The 24,807-nt window shown below is 39.0% G+C and overlaps 1 protein-coding gene and 1 long non-coding RNA gene across 8 annotated transcripts in view; one reads left to right on the top strand and one right to left on the bottom strand.

The window, feature by feature from the left end:
• The window catches only part of pard3aa (par-3 family cell polarity regulator alpha, a), a 516,002-nt gene that overhangs the window by 120,312 nt on the left and 370,883 nt on the right, over window positions 1-24,807 (top strand). The gene's annotated exons all lie outside the window — the stretch shown is intronic.
• LOC120484965 (uncharacterized) lies at window positions 244-4,369 on the bottom strand. The gene is made up of 6 exons (XR_016149332.1): window positions 3,912-4,369; window positions 3,735-3,807; window positions 3,531-3,638; window positions 3,294-3,408; window positions 2,692-3,165; window positions 244-1,093 (listed from the first exon to the last, which is right to left on the bottom strand). It is a non-coding gene; the product is annotated as an uncharacterized LOC120484965 (long non-coding RNA).

The following is a 24,807-nucleotide window of genomic DNA, read 5'->3' as shown; positions in this document are numbered from 1 at the left end:
CCAGCAAAGTGAGATATTTCAAGCATTTATTTGTTGTTATTTGAGGATTATGGCTTACAGAGATGAAAACCCCAAATTGTGAAAAGGTTTTCATAAGCTGTAAGCCATAATCATCAAAATTACAACAAATAAAGGCTTGAAATATCTGAGTCTAATATATTAGTTTCAGCTTTTAAGTTGAGTTACTGAAATAAATGCACAATTTTCAAATTTCACATGCACAGTAAATTTGAAATCCGGAAATCAACACCAATAGAGTTAATTTCAACACTTTAAAAGTGTATATTTGGGAACCACCCACAAAGTGTTACTTCAACACTTTCAAAAGTGTTGCCTCTCTCAACACCGACACAGTGTTACAATTCGAACACTAAGAGAGTGGAATTTTAACACCAATGCAGATAACAACAACACTGCCAGTGTTTACTTCTTCAACCTTATAGTAGTCAAATTACACCATCCTGGTGTTAATAGAACACATTTTTACAAATAAAAACACCAAAGAAGTTACCAGTTTTTCTTATTAGGGTTATGCATTACCTACTGTACTTAAATGATTTGTCAGTTTATTTTCTTCAGTTCTTTAAATCTGAAAAGAATAATTTCACTTTGAAAAACACATAACTCTTTATTACTCTTTCAAAACTTTATTTCAAAACAATCCAGAAAGTATGGGATCATAGTAGAATTCAGTTCATTGTAAAGTTGAAAATAAAGGCAAATGTAAACAGTTGTTTCAAGCAAACTATTTTTTTTATTACCAAACAAACACGTTTACATCATAGGTTAACTTTTAAAATAAACGATGAATGCACTGTAATCAGAATTATATATTGTGATCAAATGGTGTCCTGAACATATCAGTGAATGTGAGTCCTGTGTCAGTGAAGTTGATTCAGTACCTTTGACTTTGCAACAGTACAGCAGTGCTTGAGTCAAAAACATTCAGCAGATGAAGAACAGTAGCAGGATATGAGTGGATCAGTTGTGTGTCTCCAGTCACTAACAGTAAAGTTCAGTGCATAGTTGTTTCACAGAGCAGCAAAAGCTGTGTAGATCCAACTTTCTCGAAAAATCCTGTAGGACTGGGTACCTAGACAACACAAAACCAGATCAATTACAATTAATACCATTTGTGTTTCATAAATACAGCAGGTTTATGGTGAAAAAAGTTCAATCATCGACTCAAACAAGAAACCATTTTGGTTAGATTAAGACTTGCATTTATTGATTTCCAAGTAAATTGAAGATTTAATTCATCCAAAAAATGTAATTCTGTCATTAATTATTCACCCTTGTTGTTCCAAACCAGTAAGAGTTTTGCTCATCTTGGGAACACTTAAAGGGATAGTTCACCCAAAAATGAAAATTCTAGCACTAATTACTCAACCCTCGTGTTGTTCCAACTCGGTAAGACTTTCCTTCATCTTCGGGAGACAAATGAATGATATTGTTGATTAAATCTGAGAGCTGGATCACTCCTGCAAAGCCTTTTAAGGGATTGAAACTTGGCAGCCAATAAAAGTTATTAAAGACATTGTTAAAATAGTCAGAGTGACTACAGTGGCTCAGGTTTATCAAGTGACGAGAATACTTTTTGTGTGCAAAAAACAAACTAAAAATTAAAAATATTACAATCAACTATTCATTTTCTTCTGTGTGGGCCTGAGCAAGTTAACAGTGTAACAGTGCAGCGCTACTGTGTTGTACGTCACACACACACACACGACCAGCGTCAGCCAATAGTGAGCCTGTGTGTGACGTACAACACCGAGGCGCTGCGCTGTTACACTACGAGAAGCCCATCTCGAGGCCCACAGAGAAGGAAATGCATAGTTGAATAAAGTCGTAATTTCTGTTTGTTTTTTTGCGCACACAAAGCATTCTCGTTTGGATTGGATTTAGGATTGCGCTTCTGTAATCAACAATATCTTTAATGACTTTCTGGGCCAGCAAGTTTTGATCCCTTAGAAGCCTATGGAGGAGTGATCCAGCTCACAGATTTAATCAAAAATATCTTAATTTGTGTTCCGAAGATGAATGAGTCTTGCGAGGTTGGAACAACATGAGGGTGAGTAATTACTGACAGAATTGACATTTTTGGGTGAACAGTCCCTTTAATAAAGATATTTTTAATGAAATCTAAGAGAATTCTGTCCATTCATCTAAAGCCTATTCAACGACCACTTTAAAAACCACGGAAAGGTATAAAGGAAATCAAAAGTAATCCATGTGACTCTAGTGGTTTAACCTCAACCTTTTTGACAATTTTAACTCAACTTTATTTACAAAATATTAATCTTCAATGCACATACATGCACATCAACAACAAGCACGAGTTGTAACTTTGTCATGAACGCATGTTGGAAATAAATATTTAATAAATTAAGCTGTAAATCTGTTTTTGCTGTAAACACAGCACTTGCATAGTTTAATAAACATTTATGTTAAACCACTGGAGTTGCATGGAGTACTTTAATGATGTACTTTTGTCTGGGGCTTGAAAGTGGTAGTTGTGTAGATTGTCAATGGAGGGACAGGAAGCTCTCCGATTTCATTAAAAATATGTTTGTTTGTGTTGTGAACATGAAAAAGTCTCACTTGTTTGGAAAGACATGAGGGTGAGTAATTAATAACAGAATTTCCATTTGTGGGTGAACTAACACTTTAAGAAAAAATAAAGACACGCACCTTAAGAAATCTCACAAAATTGTCAGCCGTCGGATTCCGGAAGGATCGGTGTTCCCGTCTTGTGGCTTTGTAATGTTGGGGGCAGGTGATGGGCAGAGATTTTCCAATCAGTTGAGTCTAAAATTAAACAGCAAGAAAACATCTCCTTGTCAAATCATGAAAACCATTGGTTCGAAATCTTATTTTAAGTATATATATATATATATATATATATATATATATATATACTAGATTTACTTTTGTAAATAAATTTGACTGGACAAATTCAAAATGAGTGTTATGAAACAAAGAAAATCTAGCTATACCAAATAACAACCAAGCTATGATTATTTTTTGTTTGTGCCCATGATTCTCTCATATGTTAACTTATCTGTTCTCTTTCCATCACCAGGTTCTAGTCTGTACAGTCTTTAAACACCAAGCCTGGTACCCTTAGTCACTTCATAGAAATCATAGTGCATCATAGAAATGCTCCTAGCAAACACAAATTGTAAAAATCAATACATTTAAACATTAAAGCATCTCCAAATATCAACCAAAAGTTAATCTGATAAATACATTTTGCATCAATATTTAATTTGAAATAATTGCAATTTGCTTACCCATTCTAAAAAGATTGGTCCTCCAAATAAGGAAATAAAGTGCAAATTCCACGTGCATTGTTGGTCCGCAGTTTGTGGAGTTGTTCTTCTGTTTTATACGTTAACGTTAGGTCTGCTAGCAGACGAGAGTAAAAGATAGTTTTAGGATAAATCCTTTATGATATTTGCACATCACACATATCGTCATAAACAATAAATTATTATAAAACACGTATAGTAAATGAGTTAAACACTTACTTAATCGGTGTTTTTATTGTTAAAAGCAAACTCCGTGTCTGCACTCTGCACTGCTTTTTGAAATGCGTCACGAGCAGGTCACGAGTCAAAGAAGATGCAGGACCTAGACTGTGAGAGGTTTAGGCGCGCACATCACATAAATATCGTTACAAAACAATATAATGCCATGAAATTCATGTGGTAAATTATGTTAAAAACACTTACTTTAGGTGTTTCCCTGTTAACGTTAGCTACAAGCCTCCTCCTCGTCAGCTCCGTGTTTCAAAGATGATGTCGTCTTTGAAAAGAATTTCGACCGTTTAATCGCGCAGAACATTTAAATATCGCTTTGAATCAATGTGTTATAAAATATATTGGCTATGTGAATTAGAAAACACTTACTTTCGTTGTTTCCCTGTTAAAAAGCAAACCCATCCTGGTCTGCTCCGCATCGCGCGTCATAGAAAATACCCCTTCTGAGAGCGGTTTGCTCGTCCACAGCACATACATATTGTTATAAAACAATATGGTGTTATAAAATGAATATATAAATGCGATTTAACGCATAATAAATGCGTGTTTCCTCCTCGCATGTCTTGCGACTCGAGTCAAAGAACATGGCGCCTGTGAAGAAAGTTTCAACTCGTTTCGTCCCGCCCAGCGCGTAAATGTCCCGGATGTGACTAGTAACACTCTCGGTGTTCTCAAAGCATCTCTGGTGTATAACTCCACATATTTTCACCAGCCAGAGAGTGTGGTTTACACTAGCAGTGTTAATCCCTTGAAATTCAACACCAGAAAATTAACACTTTACTCTAAAAGTCCTTAACACCAGGATTTCAACACTGGAGATTTTACTGTGTGTATATGAAAAATGCACATTACAACATGAACCACGCTTTCATGAATGATATGATCCGCGTTGAGCTCACTGCAGCTCCGAAGGCTCACTTCTACCTCACTTTTACAACCCGGAAGAACTAAATTGCTTGGAAAAATGCAAAAATAACCAATTTCCACTTATTGATAACATTTATGAGTGCTTTTAGTGTAAATTTTAGGAGTTTCACGGCCCTTTAAGCAAGATTATCCATTTGGTCGCCGTCTCAGCTCATTGCTGCCTGAGAGAAACAATTGAGATATGAATGAAATGATTTTCTTTTAGTGTGTAAATGAGACACCTGATGAATTGACTGCGTATCTCCACAGCTTCATTTACATGCACTCTCAGTGGTTAGAGTCGAAGCCATCATCAATGTTTAGCCGTACCTTCAGCTCTTTATTCCGTCTCCTTCTCTCTTATCCCATTTATTCTTTCTGGTTGGCTTGACAGGACAGGAAAAATGGAGTGCGCCACGTGAAGCGGCAAACAGCCTGATTTCAATGGGCTTTGGAGAATAAATTTTGACCAGCGAAGGGCCCCTGAAATAAATGGCAGGGCCAGCATAAATAGCCATTAGGGTTTCTTATTGTCTTAGTGTCAGGTACAGAGGGGGATTTGCTGGGAAAATTGAGCGGCGGGCTGCATTTGTCAATGTTCGCTCTTGTCTGGGTCTTCTCCACTGTCTTGGTAATTGGCAGAGAAATTATTCAGTGTGTTTACCCTTTGAAAGAGCCCAGCGCACAACACTAGCTACTCATAACGGATTGATCTCCTCTAGATGGAGAACACAGTCCTTTCACTGCTCTCTTTATGCAGTCTGGATGAAACGAGCTAATGTTACGCTTCTGTCTCGTTTTAGTGCCACGGTTAAGAGAAGGGATCGATTTTATAACCTGCTCTCAAACTACTGCTTTTATGCGTTGCTATATTAACCTGTTGTGTGAAAAAGACAGTCTGTCAGTTTTTCAGCAATAGTTTTATTTTGCAGCTTGTTAATCAGTTCAGTTTTGTTATTGAAGCTGTTGCCTTGTGGTCTTGTATGCGAATGCCTATTGGAAACATCATGTCTTTTGAAATGCTGGTGAATGTATTTTAATGCTTTTCTCTACGTTAAAAAATGCTTCGCCCAAAAACAGAACATCCAGTCATCTATTTCCAGGCCTGTATTACTCGAGTCTGGTCTTGAGAGCGTTTTTCTATTCTCTCGGACTCTCTGGTATTCGGACTCGGACTTGTCTCGGTCTCGGCCTCTGGTCTTGCCAAATGTGGCCTTTTGTCTTTCTATTATGTTAATAATATTGAAGGAAACGTAAAACTCACCTAACGCCACCTAATAACCAATCACAGTAGCTTATCCTCGCACGTCACGCTCTGCGTCTGCATGCCGGTTAATTTTGCATTTGTAAACTTTGCATCAGCCTAATGTCATAAAGTTCGATTACGTATGGTGGTAGTAGCTAGCTGTGTGGGTCTTATTTGCGTTAAAGGTGGTTCAGGTGATGATTTCTTCAGTTTTAAGTTGTCGATAGAAAATGTGTTTTAGGACGAACAGAAATATTCTCCAGGACGCCTACAGAACGAAAGACATTTTTGTATGTGTGTTCATTTATTACTAGCCTATTAGGGTAACGTTAACTTAGAAAATGCCAAAATTAACCGACCAGGTGCTCACTAGAACGGTGGGCGTCTTCTCATGCTCTTACTATAGTTACTATCTTACTAGCTATCTCACTATCTTACTAACTAGACTCGAACCTCTTTGGACTTGGTCTTGACTTGGACTCGAACCTCTTTGGACTTGGTCTTGACTTGGACTCGAACCTCTTTGGACTTGGTCTTGACTTGGACTCGAACCTCTTTGGACTCGGTCTTGACTTGGACTCGAACCTCTTTGGACTTGGTCTTGACTTGGACTCGAACCTCTTTGGACTTGGTCTTGACTTGGACTCGAACCTCTTTGGACTCGGTCTTGTCTTGGGCTCGAACCTCTTTGGACTTGGTTTTGACTTGGACTCGAACCTCTTTGGACTCGGTCTTGAACCTCTTTGGATTCGGTCTTGACGTGAACTCGAACCTCTTTGGACTCGGTCTTGTCTTGGGCTCGAACCTCTTTGGACTCGGTCTTGACTCGGACTCGAACCTCTTTGGACTCGGTCTTGTCTTGGGCTCGAACCTCTTTGGACTCGGTTTTGACTTGGACTCGAACCTCTTTGGACTCGGTCTTGAACCTCTTTGGATTCGGTCTTGTCTTGGGCTCGAACCTCTTTGGACTTGGTCTTGACTTGGACTCGAACCTCTTTGGACTCGGTCTTGAACCTCTTTGGATTCGGTCTTGACGTGGACTCGAACCTCTTTGGACTCGGTCTTGTCTTGGGCTCGAACCTCTTTGGACTCGGTTTTGACTCGGTCTTGAACCTCTTTGGACTCGGTCTTGAACCTCTTTGGATTCGGTCTTGACGTGGACTCGAACCTCTTTGGACTCGGTCTTGACGTGGACTCGAACCTCTTTGGACTCGGTTTTGACTTGGACTCGAACCTCTTTGGACTCGGTCTTGAACCTCTTTGGATTCGGTCTTGACGTGGACTCGAACCTCTTTGGACTCGGTCTTGACGTGGACTCGAACCTCTTTGGACTCGGTCTTGTCTTGGGCTCGAACCTCTTTGGACTCGGTCTTGACTCAGACTCGAACCTCTTTGGACTCGGTCTTGACGTGGACTCGAACCTCTTTGGACTCGGTCTTGTCTTGGGCTCGAACCTCTTTGGACTTGGTCTTGACTTGGACTCGAACCTCTTTGGACTCGGTCTTGAACCTCTTTGGATTCGGTCTTGACGTGGACTCGAACCTCTTTGGACTCGGTCTTGTCTTGGGCTCGAACCTCTTTGGACTCGGTTTTGACTCGGTCTTGAACCTCTTTGGACTCGGTCTTGAACCTCTTTGGATTCGGTCTTGACGTGGACTCGAACCTCTTTGGACTCGGTCTTGACGTGGACTCGAACCTCTTTGGACTCGGTTTTGACTTGGACTCGAACCTCTTTGGACTCGGTCTTGAACCTCTTTGGATTCGGTCTTGACGTGGACTCGAACCTCTTTGGACTCGGTCTTGACGTGGACTCGAACCTCTTTGGACTCGGTTTTGACTTGGACTCGAACCTCTTTGGACTCGGTCTTGAACCTCTTTGGATTCGGTCTGGACTTGGACTCGAACCTCTTTGGACTCGGTCTTGTCTTGGGCTCGAACCTCTTTGGACTCGGTCTTGACTCAGACTCGAACCTCTTTGGACTCGGTCTTGACGTGGACTCGAACCTCTTTGGACTCGGTCTTGTCTTGGGCTCGAACCTCTTTGGAATCGGTCTTGTCTTGGACTCGAACCTCTTTGGACTCGGTCTTGTCTTGGACTCGAGCCTCTTTGGACTCGGTCTTGACTCAGACTCGAACCTCTTTGGACTCGGTCTCGAACCTCTTTGGACTTGGTCTTGTCTTGGACTCGAACCTCTTTGGACTCGGTCTTGTCTTGGACTCGAACCTCTTTGGACTCGGTCTTGACTCAGACTCGAACCTCTTTGGACTCGGTCTCGAACCTCTTTGGACTTGGTCTTGTCTTGGACTCGAACCTCTTTGGACTCGGTCTTGTCTTGGGCTCGAACCTCTTTGGACTCGGTCTTGTCTTGGACTCGAACCTCTTTGGACTCGGTCTTGTCTTGGGCTCGAACCTCTTTGGACTCGGTCTTGTCTTGGACTCGAACCTCTTTGGACTCGGTCTTGTCTTGGGCTCGAACCTCTTTGGAATCGGTCTTGTCTTGGACTCGAACCTCTTTGGACTCGGTCTTGTCTTGGACTCGAGCCTCTTTGGACTCGGTCTTGACTCAGACTCGAACCTCTTTGGACTCGGTCTCGAACCTCTTTGGACTTGGTCTTGTCTTGGACTCGAACCTCTTTGGACTCGGTCTTGTCTTGGACTCGAGCCTCTTTGGACTCGGTCTTGACTCAGACTCGAACCTCTTTGGACTCGGTCTCGAACCTCTTTGGACTTGGTCTTGTCTTGGACTCGAAACTCTTTGGACTCGGTCTTGTCTTGGACTCGAACCTCTTTGGACTCGGTCTAGAGAGAGTCTGGTGGGACCTGGCTAGCTTTATATGAGGAGCAAACCTGTATTTTTGGTGAAATATCTTGATTGCGGTTGCTCATTTTCCCTCATGCTTTCAATTGTGGTGTTTCAAGAAGACCAGTGTTATTTAAGCATTAAATACATGCATATTATAGTATAGTATGCATGATGTTATTGACGTCAAACTGCACATGTATTTATGACACATTTGTATGTATGGGAGGTAGAATGAATGAATGAATTGGACTGGTATGTGAGTGGAAATCAGATTTAAGAGCTTTAGCACGGTACGATTTTAAGTGAAGGTTGACTTTTTCTCACACAAAACTTGCTACAGGAGATTTTAAATTAATGCCATGCTTGATTTTTTGAAGCCTGACCTTTTTTCTGTTCTTACTTTGTATGGAAAAGAGCAACGTGATGGTGACGGAAGGCAGGCGGTTTTGTTTTCTGTAAAATAAAGAAAGTCATACAGGTTTGGAAAGACATGAGGGTGTGTAAATAATGACATTTTTTTCATTTTTCAGTGAACTTTTCCTTTAATTTCTGTGTGTGGGGTGTTGGGGAAGGGGTCGTTCACCCCGGTCTCGATTGATGTGCTCTGTCCGCTGACAGCTTGACTGCTTTATGCTTGTGTGGCATTTAATTGAATTTGCTGCCGCTCCAAAAAATCCCCTTTCACCTCGCGGCCCGCTCTCTTTTAGTCTCGTTCCGTCATTCTCGTCTTTTTTTTTTTATTTCACAGCACTGCTCACAACAATAAAATTCCCATTGTGTGTGTTGCAAAGCCACCCAGTAGAAACACACATTGATCAATATCACAAGGAAAACGCCGGGGCCTTAGAAACGTTCGTGCACAATCCGAGTGAATCACCTCGCATTATTTGAGCTATCCAAACTCATCACCTTTGTATCAAGAAGCACTCCGTGTGCCATTAGCGCTCTCAGCCGTTGCATGTTTTCGTATCGTTTAAAGCTTAATGTATGCTATAACCACCCACCGCCAGAATATTTCATATCCTGCTGCTTTTAACTTAGAGAGTGAATAGATTCAACCCGTTTATCTCTGTGATACACAAGCAGCACAAAGAAACCTTGAACTTGCGTTAAACCCTATTTCCCCCCTTGATTTACTTCTAGCCTGAGAGCCTGTGTTGAAGATCCTCATCACCCTTACGGATTGCTCTCTTTAAGTAGCCCGAATGCTGCAAATCAACTCTCTCTAGTGCCGTGTACGAGTGTGACGGCTTCTCTGGATCGGGTCATGTGACCACACTGTCCCCCTCCTGCCATCCCACACCATATTTCAGGAATACCAGTCAGTGTCGGGCCTCAGAGACCCTGCTGATGTAAGCGGCGGTGACATCAGGCTTATTGGCTGCTCAGAGCGCCTGACCTGGGACTATTGTTGGGGGTTGAATTGAAGACATCTTCGCTCATCGCTCATGATGCTGATCATAACCATAATTCAGTTTGGAGTTCAGGAGATTGTCTTGACCAGGACCACACCCCTAAATGCATTGAAGCAACTGCCATGTGATTGGTTGATTAGATAATTGCATTAATGAGAATTTGAAGTTAGGTGAGTGTATATACTCCTTTGTGCTCCATATAGCTGTGCAAACACCCTCCTCTCTTCCGAAGTTGGACAAATGATTAAATAGTTTGAAATTCCACTTGGATTTCTTCTAAACTTCTAAACAAATTGAGAAGCTTTAAATGTAGTTATGTTTTGAACACATAATTCCATATTAATGCGCTAGGGTTCTGTTAATTCCTTCTTTGTGCAGTCTGTTTCCCAAAGCAAACCTAAATTGTAATGAAGTTTTTACCAGCAGTCTTCAAACTAAGCAGAGCCGTATCGCTTCGTCTATAATAATGACCTGAGTATTGATTGCTCAAAAGCTCTGGGATCGCAAAGCACTTAGAATATTTTTCCATAAAATGTATTTTTTCCTCTCCTCTGATAAGACTTGAGGGAGAACATGAGCAATTATCTTGAAATGAGCTCAGCTCCTCGGTGAAGCCTCTGCTCACGAGGGAAATACTGTCAGGGAAATGACCCCTGCCGGGCCCCGTAGAGCCATGCGGGTGTCTCCGCCGTAAAGACGAGCGCTAATGTGTCAGATGCTGATCGGCTCTTTCCCCACTCTATATTGAAGAGTTATACTGAGTGTTTTAGTACATTCCAGATTTTTAGATATGGCTTTAAAACAGGGTTTCTCAAATTCGGTCCTGGAGGGCCCTGATCAAACACACCTGAGCAAGCTAATCAAGGGTTGGAGATAAACTCTGCAGGACAGTGGTTTGTGAGACCCAGTTTTAAACAGATTCTAATTAATTTGGGTGATATATAATAAATAGCTTGTCAAAGAAGCAAAAATTAAATTCATGAAATCACATCGCAAATGAGTTATGCACTCTAACAACCCATCTTTGGGTCAAATATGGACAAACCCAAAGGTTGGGTTAAACATGTGATTAAAAATGTAACCCGGTGGCTAGGGTTGGGTATCGTTTGAATTTGAACGATTCTGATTCCGATTCCGATTCCTTGTTTCGATTCCGGTTCCTAGCGATTCTCAATTCCGATTCTTTTAAGAGGCAGGGTCAAAAAAGTTTAGCTAACCTTGCTAACCAACGGCCTTTCTGAAGGAAATACTCCTTCTGTAAAAATACTCCTTTTGTCACAAATTTTGCATTTTGCCGAGATTTTGTTATTTTTAGAAAAGTGAAGCCACACTTTGGATCGTCGACGTAAAGTACTCATGTTCGACTCGCGTGGTTATGCCAACACTTCCGGTAGACGCTTCTTCGTTGGTGTTGTTCAGCGGTTTCTTCTTCGCTTGGCGGACTGTGAATATCGAAACTAGGAATCGAAATTTTAACTTTTGAACGATTCCGGGAAAAACGAAAAGTTAGTCTCGGTTCCAATCGATACTCGATTCTCGATACCCAACCCTACCGGTGGCTGGGTTTGTCCATATTTGACCCAAAGTTGGGTTAAAAGTTTAAAACAACCCAACATTGTTTTAGAGTGTGTGATGCTAAAACTTACTCTTTTGCATTACTTCTGCATGGAAATTTCATCATTTCATAGCTCTAAGTGAGTTACCATACAGCGATGGGTTTGAGACTATTGATTAATATATAACGTTTGCACTCTAAACAATGCTGGGTTGTTTGAACCCAAATTTGGGTTAAATATGGACAAACCCAAATGTTGGGTTAAAAATGCGATTAAAAATTTACAGTTAAAAGTGAAAGTTGAAGTTGGGTTAAAATTTGAAATGACATTTTTAACCCAACATTTGGGTTTGTCCATATTTGACCCAAATAGGCTTTATGCACAACTTACTTCCGCATTCTCTGTAAAACAGGTCGCATCGCTTCCGGTCCAGGTCTTTTGTATGTGCTTCATGAAATTTTTTGCAGTTTTACTCAAGATAACTTAAAAGGAGCGAACAAAGATTAGCATAACCAATATCCCTCACATGTGCAGCTTTATATTTAAACGTTTTATATTTTTTATTCTTCACAGTAACGTTTAGATATTTAAATGTAATAAAACGCCAATAACAAAGTGAACTAGGTAGGTTAGCTGATTACCTTAAATATCCATAGATATTGTAGTCAGTTCTTACGGCCGTTAACACTTTCTCTGACAAGCGGATGCGATGAGACCCGTTTTCCAGTTTGGTCACGTGACGCACGGCATAAAGCCTATTTGGGTTCAAACAACCCAGAAATTAAAAATTTACAGTTAAAAGTGAAAGTTGAAGTTGGGTTATAATTTGAAATGACATTTTTAACCCAACATTTGGGTTTGTCCATATTTGACCCAAATTTGGGTTCAAACGACCCAGAAATAAAAAAAATTACAGTTAAAAGTGAAAGTTGAAGTTGGGTTAAAATTTGAAATGACATTTTTAACCCAACATTTGGGTTTGTCAATATTTGACCCAAATTTGGGTTCAAACAACCCAGAAATAAAAAATGTACAGTTAAAAGTGAAAGTTGAAGTTGGGTTATAATTTGAAATGACATTTTTAACCCAACATTTGGGTTTGTCCATATTTGACCCAAATTTGGGTTCAAACAACCCAGCATTGTTTTGAGTGTGGTATTTAATGGAGATGCGCCGCCATATCAAACAACATAATACATATTTTTTATGACCTACTGTATCAACAATAAAAGAGATTAAACAAATGCTGTATCAGAATGTATGCGTTGTCTGACCTCTTCTTCAGTATTCTCTTCTATGAAATCATAAGCAATATAATCTACATTTTTGCTTCATGAAGTGTTGGAGTGTTGTTATTTTAAAAGTGCAGATCATCCGTTTGACATTCCCACTCGCCGTCTCTTCGTCTGAGGCGTCTGCGCTGTGCTTCCGGGTTTCTCATTAGCATATATATGGCTTGTGAGGCTACACTCATTTCACTTCATGCTGTTTTAAAGCGCCTTATTAGCATCTTTGCCATGGTAACGGCGAAATGATCTTAAATATGGTGCGTGCAGTGTCGTCTCTATCTGGAGGGGTTCTGTTGACGTGATTTCCTCAATCGAAGCGTTTTACTGTATGCAAATGCTACAGCCTCGAGACGCACACAAGCACCATTACGGAATTAACATAATTTCCAATTCCTCTCGTTAATTTGTTTTTTTGTTTGGAGATGTGTTTATTGGGATATTACACATCCACAGGAATGTAGTAATTACACCGTTTGAAAGCGCAGCCTCCTCCGCATGTGACCGCACTTTTCATACGCTTGCTCTGATGCTTTATGAAACTCAAATCATGACTCCACCGTTTAATGCATCTCTTTATAATACACAATTTTGCATGTTATTTTCTTTTTACACTAACAAATTGTTACCAATGTTTACATTGTAATATTCTTTTGAAGCACTATATATTTTTTAGTAATTAGTGACAATATACTGCTAATGTATTTTCAAAAATTATATTTAATGATGCAAATGGAATGCATATACCTTTTTAAAAGTAAAGTAACAATCATTCACCCAATTTAAAATTCCATTCCACCAAAATATAAAGAAGAATAAAAATTGTTTAATATGTTAAACTTGTTTATTAAAGGGATATTTCACTTTGAAATACATTTTTGGTGTGTTTGATCTTACCTCAAGGGCATCCAAGATGTAGGTGTCTTTGTTTCCGCAGTATTTTCAATTTTTATATTTTTAGGTCAAACCGTTCTCTGTCAGTCATATAATGGAGGTCTATGGTCACCACCTCAAAGAGCATGCAGAGAGAAGTCCAAATTAAACATGATTTAATGACTCATAAATGTAAGTACACATTGATGACCTAAGACACGAACTGAGCGGTTTGTGTGAGAAAACGAACAGTATTTATATCGTTTTTACCCCTTGTAACCACAGACACGTCCAACTGATCTTCCGCGGTTGCGAAAAAAAAATAAAAAATCAACATTGTCTGTTGATATATCTAAATCGTCTTCCATTGCAATTTCCTGTATATCTAAATATGTTTAGATCTTCACAGTGAAGGGTAACACTTCCTAAATCTCTGTGTAAACAATGAGTGAAAGTGAATTATCCTTTTAAAATGCATATTTTCTTGCCAAAAATGGACAAACAGCACTTTTTTTTCTTTTTTTTTTTTTTGCAAACGGACTGTGGTTGTGATTTTTATTGCAACACTTTGGCTAAACTAATCCCTGAGGCGCAGTTTTACTCCTGCGGTTGAGTGATGTTATGTAGGGATCATGTGAAATATTCATCTCACCGTTGTGGCGGGAACTCTCTCTCTCGCTCTCTCTCTCTCTCTCTCTCTCTCTCTTATTTCTGCTCTGATTTGTATTCGTAGCTCCATCACAATGCAGTGTGTCAGGACTCAGGGTTGCTTAGAAACACTCGCGCCTCTTCCTCTGATGGGGGAACGGATGCTGGCTCGTTGTGAAGCTGCATCATCCTCGAATGAAAGAAAGAATGTGACAGGGCAGCTCTTTAGGATGCATGTGTGCATGTATCTGAACATTACGTACAGACATACAGACATACATACATACATTATTATAAATTTGTATTCTCACATAACATTTTATATGATAAAATAAAGTTACTTATTTCAATACACTTACATTTATTAATTCAATTATTTATCTACAATTTTATTTACAAATTTGTTTGTATTATTTATTTATTGCTAGATTCTTTTTATCTTTTATCTTTTTATTCTTTTAATCTATTTTATTTAATTTAGTTTTGTTTTATTTGTTTTATTATTATTTTTATTAGATTACATTTTGTTTTGTTTTTGTATTATTTTGTATTTAATTTAATTTACTTTTGTTTTGTTTTCTTTTATTTGTTTAATTCAATTTTATTTATTTATTGCTAGATTATATTATTTTAATTTATTTAATTGAATTGAATTTAGTTTAGTTTTATTTTGTATTAAAAATATTATTTATTATTAATTTATTTATTATTAAATTATAATTTATTATTACTTATTTTTTATTAGATTAGATTTTGTTTTGTATTATTTTGTATTGTATTATTTTGTATTTAATTTAATTTCCTTATGTTTTGATTTATTTATTTATTTAATTCAATTGTATTTATTTGTTGCTAGATTATTTTAATCAATTTAATTTAATTGAATTTAGTTTAGTTTTATTTTTTTATTTAAAAAATATTTATTATTTATTATTAATTTATTTATTATTAAATTATAATTTATTATTAATTATTTTTTATTAGATTAGATTTTGTTTTGTATTATTTAGTATTTTATTATTTTTAGTATTGTATTATTTTGTATTTAATTTAATTTCCTTCTGTTTTGATTTATTTTATTTGTTTAATTCAATTGTATTTATTTATTGCTAGATTATTTTAATCTATTTAATTGAATTGAATTTAGTTTAGTTTTACATTTTTTTTTTTTACCTGGACATATAATCCCGATATTCACCAGTTTTGCTCACACATTCATTTACGAGTCTCTTTGTGACCGTAGTCAGAGACGTCTCCCTCTCGTTCACCTCGCTCACACTTCTGATCCACCGATTTGCTGTATTTATGGCATCAGTTAGCGAAGCACTACATCTAGATGGTGAACATCTCAACTCCTCTGTTATCTTCACTTGATCTCTCTCTATAATCTGCCGTGCCATTCTGTCCCTAAGCAGCCTCGATTCCACAAACGCTTTGCTTGTGTTTTGAGTCATTGAAATTTTGGCTCTGGTGACCCTTAATACACCTCCTCACACCCTATCTCATTAAATATTGATGTGGAGATGATCAATAAAGTAGGCGCTCAGTGTTGCATGTAAAGCAGGATCTTTGACCTATCTCGCCATTAATAGCTGAGAACCTTTACACTGAAAGAACCGCAGAAGTGCAACAGAGCAAGGGTTCATGTCGTGACGAATGTCTTTTCTCTCATTCTGAGTGATTGTTGCTTGGGCACTATCCCATTGAAAATGGGCAATATATTTCTATCTGGATAATTTAGGTCTGGTTGCCCGATGACGGCAACATTGCTCAAAAAGTTGTCCGGTACATCATCATCTTTACTTGAGTCACTCAAGAGAAAAAGGCCGCTCTTCTCCATCGGTGTCAGTACGTTTTTCTCATGTTTCTCAAGAGTCGTATGCGCTCACCAAGGCTGCATATAAAAGAAAAACATTACAAACTGTTCTCAATTTTTAAATAGCTTTAATTATTGAAATATTTTGATATATTGTAAGATTTCTGCATTTTCAGCATCATGACCTTTGAAGAATAATACATTTGAAAGAACAGCATTTATTTGAAAGGGAAGTAGAAATAATTTTGTAATCATAAATGTTTTTTTTCTGCACATTTGATGAATTGAATACATCCAAACAACGGTATAATATCTGATATATGGACTGATATATAGTAAATCTGTGCTTGTTTTATAAGGGCTGATTTGTTCAGATGAGGATCCAATCAGAGAGATGGTTCTCACAGCAGAACACGAAATCCAGGGGGAGGAGTTGGATCCAGATCCAACTCCTCCCACCTTTCATATACCTAAACCTACCCGTCTCCGCCCCCTGATCCCTAAACCCTCCCCTAATCCTACGAATCTCAGCCCCCTGATCCCTAACCCCACCCCTTATCCTACCCATCTCCGCCCCTGATCCCTAACCCCACCCACAATCCCACCCATCTCCGCCTCTGATCCCTAACCCCACCCCTAATCCTACCCATCTCCACCCCTGATCCCTGATCCCTAACCCCACCCCTAATCCTACCCATCCGCCTCATGATCCCTAACCCCACCCCTTAACCTACCCATCTACGCCCTCTGATCCCTAACCCCACCCCTTAACCTACCCATCTCCGCCCCCTGATCCCTAACCCCACCCCTAATCCTACCCATCCGCCTCATGATCCCTAACCCCACCCCTTAACCTACCCAACTCCACCCCCTGATCCCTAACCCCACCCCTTAACCTACCCATCTCCGCCCCCTGATCCCTAACCCCACCCCTAATCCTACCCATCCGCCTCATGATCCCTAACCCCACCCCTTAACCTACCCAACTCCGCCCCCTAATCCCTAACCCCACCCCTAATCCCACCCATCTCCACCCCCTAGATCTGGATCCGACTCCGCCCCCTGGATCTCGTGTACTGCAATGAGGTGCTACTGCAATCAGAGAGCGCTCGTATAGATTGATTAATAATAGCGGATTTACAGTCAGCTGTTCATTATATCATTTTTTTCCCCAATATCACTGCAACCAAACACAGCGTAATATTGCTGATGATTGACGCTTGAGCTGTATGTAATAATATGTTTATGTAATGCGTGTTTTATGGTCGTTTTATTATGATTGTAATGGTTGACCATGTTTGAATTGTGGGTCTATCAATCAAAGAAGATTTGTTTTTACGCTTGTCAAATCCTTGTTAAAATGAAATGAAAGAAATGACCCTGATGAGCGGCAGGGCGGTGTCCGTGTGTGTGTGTGTGTGTGTGTGTTTCGGACAGTTCTGAGCTGGAAAACGGCACATTGACAAGCAGACTCATTACAAAAGCGGTCCTATTGTTGACAGTTAAACAGATATAAGGGAATATAAATGTGCAGCATGTATAATTTATATAACGTTTTGAATCGTGAGCTGTGTTAACATGCAGAAGCTAAGATTTGTGGATCGGGACACACACACACACACACACACACACACACACACACAGCACTGAACATCACTAATGGCCTCATTACATCGGCCGTGTTTCATTATACACAGTCTCTGATAAAAGGACACATCTTTTAAAAGGCATGTACTCTTATACAACTCTGAGTTTCTTATGGTTATAAATAGTAAATAATAAATAGTTAATAAAAAGGAACTAAAAAAAGAGAGAATTGGGATGAAACCCACGGTTAATTGTCTTTAAAAATAAGCTTATTTTTTAATAATAAAAAATAAGCTTTTATTTGATTATTTTTTTAATTTTAATTTGTTTTATTTATTCATTTAATTACATTTATTTTAATATATTTTCATACCATTTTCCAGAATAGTTTAATTGTAATAACATTCATGACATGTCATGTGGTATACGTTAAAAGTAATAATATACATTAATTATTGTAGTAATGTGTATACATGTAAGTGTGTGTTATAAAAAAAAGTTTTCACACAAATCATGAATATTAATCTTTATGAATATAAACTTTTTTTAAAATCACACAACCTTACAGAAATCTTGCCTTGCCATAAAAAGGTCAACTTATCTGATATTTTAAGAGACTTATTGACTTATTATTACTTAAAAGGTCTGGTCCAAAAATTTTAATTCAAGAATTAAAATGCGTATCATAAGAGTATATGAGCACGTGTAGTCAGTACATTTGAATAAATTTGAACAAATTGAACTAATCCAGCTCTTCCTGTGCGTGAGACTGATGCGAGCCGGCTGTCCCGAGCGTTCGGGTGGTCGGCCTCGTCCCCGACCCACACGGCTGGAGTCCGGTTTCCCCTCGGTCCCGCCAGAGCCGTCTCAGAGATTGGGATTGTGGGGGAAAGGGGAAGTGTGGGGAACCGTAACCGTACTCTCAGCTGGACTCTTACAACGGATGCCCTGTGTGCTGGAGAAACTCAATACCAATTAAACGTGGGAAAAGTTAAAGTGTCGGTGTAGATGGTGAACGTACAGGAAGGAAAAGAGTGCTTTTAAGCCCATAACCTTTGACTCCAGACAAGTTTAGGGTCAAACGTGCACAGACGTGAAGAGAACGACACACTTCCATCTCTTCATTCCTCTGAAACCACACACTGCTCACTCAACATATTCTCAGATATGTTTTAAAATATCAATTTTGTGTCTCAAATCTTCTTTAGAACTAAAAAACCAACGGCGTGCTGACATACAGTAGAAATGAATAATTTAGCCGAGAATTCACCTTTGGCTAAGCCCCGCCCCCCTTAGTTACTGTTGCTACATCCGTCAAACGGAATGAGAACCGAAATCATAACCTAAAACATAAAAAAACGGTCTAACTAGTATAAATTCACACTCACAGTAAGGTTAGAAGTAAAAAAAAAGTGCTTGTTGATCTTTGCGGGGTTTAGCTAATTGAGGACGTCCACACAGTTTAATCCAAACACGACACTTGTCAGGATTTGACTTCGGTTTTGGGAAGGGAAAAAACGGACACCCCCCTCCAACCTCTCTGGGAAACGCGTATCTGTGTTGGAAATGCCAGAGGGACAACGTTTAACCATATTTTGGATAAAACTACGACGGTAATAGCCTGCCGAGACCAAAAACATGAGACGCCTGTGTTGAAAGTCAATGGAGCGCTGTGAAAAAGTGTCGGACCGCTGTGGGAGCTCGTTCTGGGCTGTGATTGGTCAATCTACATTCTAGGGCGTGGCTTAGCCAAAGGTGAATTTAATAAGTTTAATAAATGATATCATGACTTTTGCGTAAACAACTTTCAAGTCTAGTGGCGTGTTATCTATACGCATTTTGAGTTATCCGCATGTATGAGTGTATGTCTACGCCGTTAAATGTCCGAGCGAAACGAAGCAAAATGTAGATCTACATCTGAGGAGCGCTATTTCTTTTCCTAGGATGGTAGGGGAAGACTCATAATAGTATTAACCCCAGTGTCGGGTAGGTTTAGGGACGGGGTTGGGGTAGGTCATGTATTTATACAGTAATGTAACACGCTGAAAGGCGATTATGCGTGTTGATAGCACGCCAAAAATGGAAATACGAATTGGCATGTCATGCATACGCTATTTCATGAGATCAGTCTGCTGTGACTATATATGTGTTGTTTGCTTGATTCTCTTGTGTTTCTTTATGATTTTCTTCATTATTTTTGCTCGATAAAAGTAATGCAGCGTTCTCCTTTTGCTCATTGCTTTATGAGAAACAGTCGAGATATTAAAAAGATTTCATTTGTGGTATTTTTTTTTCCTGTGGAATGATCCATGATATACAGTACAGTAAGATTTCCGATTTCTTCTGAAAGCTTCTTATATATTAGCAGACAATCTCATTTTCCGTATGACAGAGAGGGAATCATTTCTATGATTTGTGGATTTGATGTCTTGCCTGTTAAGGTTCCTTGAACGGTCTTTTCTACTGTAATTACTGCAACCCAAGCTCTGCATTATGATTTGATGTGGTCTCCCTCGGTTTTACCAGTGTTAAAGAGTTCAGGATGTGTGTGAGAGGTGAACACACAGCTGTGATGTTCATCTGTTCATCGGTTCTCCTGTGAACACGCAGTGAAAAGATGATTTGTCAGAAAGAGGAGTGGGAAGTGTGAGAGAAGAGACGGCCCCTGTGGCGCTCCGAGACTCAAGAGTCAACAGTGTGTTTAGTGGAATATCTTTGCTTCTGCATCTCTGTTTTATTGCAAGTGTGTTAGAGTCGCTGCGCACTTTACACATCCATCACACGATCATGCACACTGGAGTTCAATCCTATACCGTTCTTTCTCACACATGCACTTGCGCGCATAGAAATGCAACAGTTTACGATCAGAAACTTTTAGTTATTATATATTATGAATATGTAATATATTAAAATAACCTAAAAATATAATATAATTAATAAAATAATATAGTAATATAAAATAAAAACAATTACAAATATATAAAATAAAATAAATAAATAATTGTGTTTATTTTATTTATTTGAGCCATAGGCACTGAAACAATACATCAAATGACAAAATAAATAAATAAACAGTTTGTTTTCGTTCGTTCGTCCATTACTCAAATAAAATATTTATTTATTAATGCATGTCTCAGGAACGATAATAATACATCAACTGGCAAAAAAACAAACAAACAATGCTAATTATGGTAACAATTTACAATAAGGTTCGCTTTTTAACATTAGTTAGCATGAACTAATAATGAACAGATTTATTAATCTTTGTATATGTTAATTTCAATATTTACTAATACTTTATTAAAATCTTGTTAACATTAGTTAACGTGCAATGAAGAGTTTTATTTGTATTAACTAACAATAACGAAGATTAACAAATACAGTAAAAAATGTATTGCTTATGGTTAGGTCATGCTAGTTAATAAATTAATACTTATGTTAACTAACGGACCTTATTGTAAAGTGTTACCATCATTTTTGACTTTGAGATGTCATTTAACTGTAAATGCATACTATATTTGTTTTCCATGAATTGGTGTTTTCTAAACTACAATAATATAATAATATTTAGGTGTTTACGTTTACATTTTTTATTTTAAGTTTTAAAGAGTAAAACATTTTGTGTTGTATAACTGACAGTTTTGTTTAATATGTGGTTCTTACTTTTATCCACAAAAACATGCAACCTTAATGTTTGGTTGAATTCAGGTAAATTAGGCCACTTCGGCTCATCATCGCATGTCAAATTCAACCTATATTAAGATGTTCTCCTCATTCATGACTTCTCGTCTCAGTTCACGACGTCTAACGATCTCGTCGTATCGTAGCTAACGTCGGCTCCTTCAGGCCAATCAATTCCTGTGATCTATATTCCTCAACTGTTACACAAAACTACATCGAAGTGCATTTAATATCTACAATCCCTGCTGGATCTACATCTTTCTAATGAGATTCTGACAGTCTCTCTGGGACTTTCTGCAAGGTAAATCTCAATGTTTCTTACTTTAGTTTTGAAATACAGCTTTGACAGTGCTTGGACCGTATCGTATTGCTGCATAATGCTACAAACGGCTTAATTGGGCGAGGGAAAAATAACAGTGGATATGTGTGGGAATGACGCCTGTTCAGAAAAAGCCATAATTAGGAGGTTAGGCCAGCGAATGCATGGCTAATTAGACCGTTACCATTTCTGAACAGATCAGCGGCAGGTATAATGGGCACATAAATTCCCATTTATAGGTCATAATCCGTCATTTCTTTTCCCAAGCACCCCAATTAAAGAGGCACGATGATTCTCTTGGGATTCTCAACATCCCCTGGCCCGCCTATCGGGACCCCCATTAGTAACTCCTCTGACCCATTGACCACGGCAAACGGGACTTCAGATCGTAAACGTCAGGAAGCAGCAGGAGGAACGGGAGCGACACGGGAAACGTGTGATTCAAACAAGAAACTCGCATTAGGATTGCTTCTCATGAACTGGACCACAACTATTAGGATTATTTTTATAACATTTAAGCCCCCCCCCCCATGCTTCATAGATTTAATCAATCTATTTTTTGTATCTATTTATTTATTTGCGCCTTTGGAACAATAATAATGTAAAATGGATGGATGGATGGATGGATGGAAGGATCGTTAGATGGATGGATGGATGGATGGATTGGAAGGATCGTTAAATGGATGGATGGATGAAAGAATGAATGGATGGATGAATGGATGGATGGATAGATGGATGGAGGGATGGATGGAAGGTTGGATGGAAGTGGATGGATGGATGGAAGGTTACATTTATGGATGGATGGATAGATGGATTGCTGGATGGATGGATGGAAGTGGATGGATGGAATGTTAAATTTATGGATGGATGAATGGATGGAGTGTTGGATGGAGGGATGCATGGATTGATGGAAGGTTGAATGGATGGAAGGATGGATGGATGGATGGAAGGTTGGATGGATGGATGGTTAAATGGATGGATGGATGATGGGTGGGTGAATGGATGGATGGATGGATGGATGGATGGATGAATGTTGGATGGATGGATGGATGGGTGGATGGATGGATGAGTGTTGGATGGAGGGATGGATGAATTGATGGAAGGTTGGATGGATGAATGGATGGAAGGATGGATGGATGGATGATAGGTGGGTGGATGGATGGATGGAGGGATGGATGGTTGGATGGAAGTGGATGGATGGATGAAAGGTTAAATTTATGGATGGATGGATGGAAGTGAATGGATGGATGGAGTGTTGGATGGATGGATGGATGATAGGTGGGTGGATGGATGGATGGATGGATGGAGTGTTGGATGGATGGATGGAGTGTTGGATGGATGGGTGGTTGGATGGAAGGATAGATAGATAGATGTTCTTGGCAGGTTCTATTATATTCAGTGTTGGTCCATTATAGAGAGAGACTGAAGGTATGGCTGGAGCTTGTGTCTCTTCACTGTGTTTGCTGTAGGAAAAACAACAAGGCCGTTGGAAGTTTTAATTAACCACTCAAAAACACAATCCAGTCATCCATAAAAGTTCTGGAAAAGTGTCAGAGAAGCAAACTTTATAGAGTGCTACTGCATTAAACCCTCAGCGCTTCCATGTGTAGAAACAGCACTCATAAAGCGCTCAAAGGAAACACTCCTTCTTCTGTTTATTTCATGAATACAGTCTTTCACCTTCACTGAGTCAGAGATTAAAACACACTCCGCTTCCCTTCCCACAATGATGAAACATCAAGGTGGTTCGAATCCTTTCTTTCTCATGTAGTGTCAAGTATGAGGGAAAGCCTCTCTGTTGTGTTCTTCATAGTCTGAACTTTTGGGTAAATCCTCTTTCCTCTCCATAGCCAGAAAACACAATATAATATTCCATTTTGTCTTCCAGTCCAGGTTTAATGAAAGGTGTGTATGCAGTGTGAATTGGCTGTCCTGACCCTGATTCAACTGAAACACACTCACTGCCATCATTTATTTAAACATCCACACTGCACTTAACCAGCAATCCATTTAAAGTGTGTGTTATGAGCACAGAATTCGCCTTCTCCATCTGTCGGCTCCTGCTAAATGCCATCATTTGGAGGAGATGCACTGTGTGTGTGTTATTATAAAGTGTTTACACTGAACTAAAATGGATAACAACTCAGAGCTAATGGTCTACATATGATTTTGCAAAACCTTTTTTTCTCTGTGTATGCATATTTATATACATACTGAAAGCCTGTCGTAATTCAAAGAACAAATCAAAGAAATAAAGACAGAGAAAATCTCTCGACTGAATAACTTTTGTAGCGTTAATGATTAATCGATTGCAGTGAAGATTGTAAAGTGTTTGATTACTTTTATTATTATTCTGTTCATTTAGAGATTATCCATGCAATTATTACAATATAAAAATATATGTGTAAAACTTTACAATAAGATCTCATTAAGTGACATGAACTAACAATGAGTAATACAATTGTTTTAGTATTCATTGGATGAATGGTTGGATGGATGGATGAATGGTTGGTTGGATGGATGGATGGATGGTTGGATGATGGATGGGTGGATGGATGGATGGATGGTTGGATGGATGAATGGATGGATGCATGGATGGATGGATGGTTGGATGCATGGATGGATGGATGGATGGATGGATGGATGGTTGGATGGATGGTTGGATGGATGGTTGGATGGATGCATGGATGGATGGATGGATGGATGGATGGTTGGATGCATGGATGGTTGGATGGATGGATGGATGGTTGGATGGATGCATTGATGGATGGATGGTTGGATGGATGGTTGGATGGATGGATGGATGCATGGATGGATTGATCGATGGATGGATGGTTGGATGGATGGATGGTTGGATGGTTGTATGGATGGATGGATGGTTGGATGCATGGATGGATGGATGGATGGTTGGATGGATGGATGGATGGATGGATGGTTGGATGGATGGTTGGATGGATGGATGCATGGATGGATGGATCGATGGATGGATGGTTGTATGGATGGATGGATGGTTGGATGCATGGATGGATGGATGGATGGTTGGATGGATGGATGGATGGATGGTTGGATGGATGGTTGGATGGATGGATGCATGGATGGATGGATCGATGGATGGATGGTTGGATGGA

Source organism: Pimephales promelas, chromosome 22, assembly GCF_988280905.1.
Source record: "Pimephales promelas chromosome 22, fPimPro1.hap1.1, whole genome shotgun sequence".
Lineage (NCBI taxonomy): Eukaryota > Metazoa > Chordata > Actinopteri > Cypriniformes > Leuciscidae > Pimephales > Pimephales promelas.
Note: the sequence above shows the minus strand (reverse complement) of the source record. Positions and strands in the feature narration are given on the sequence as shown.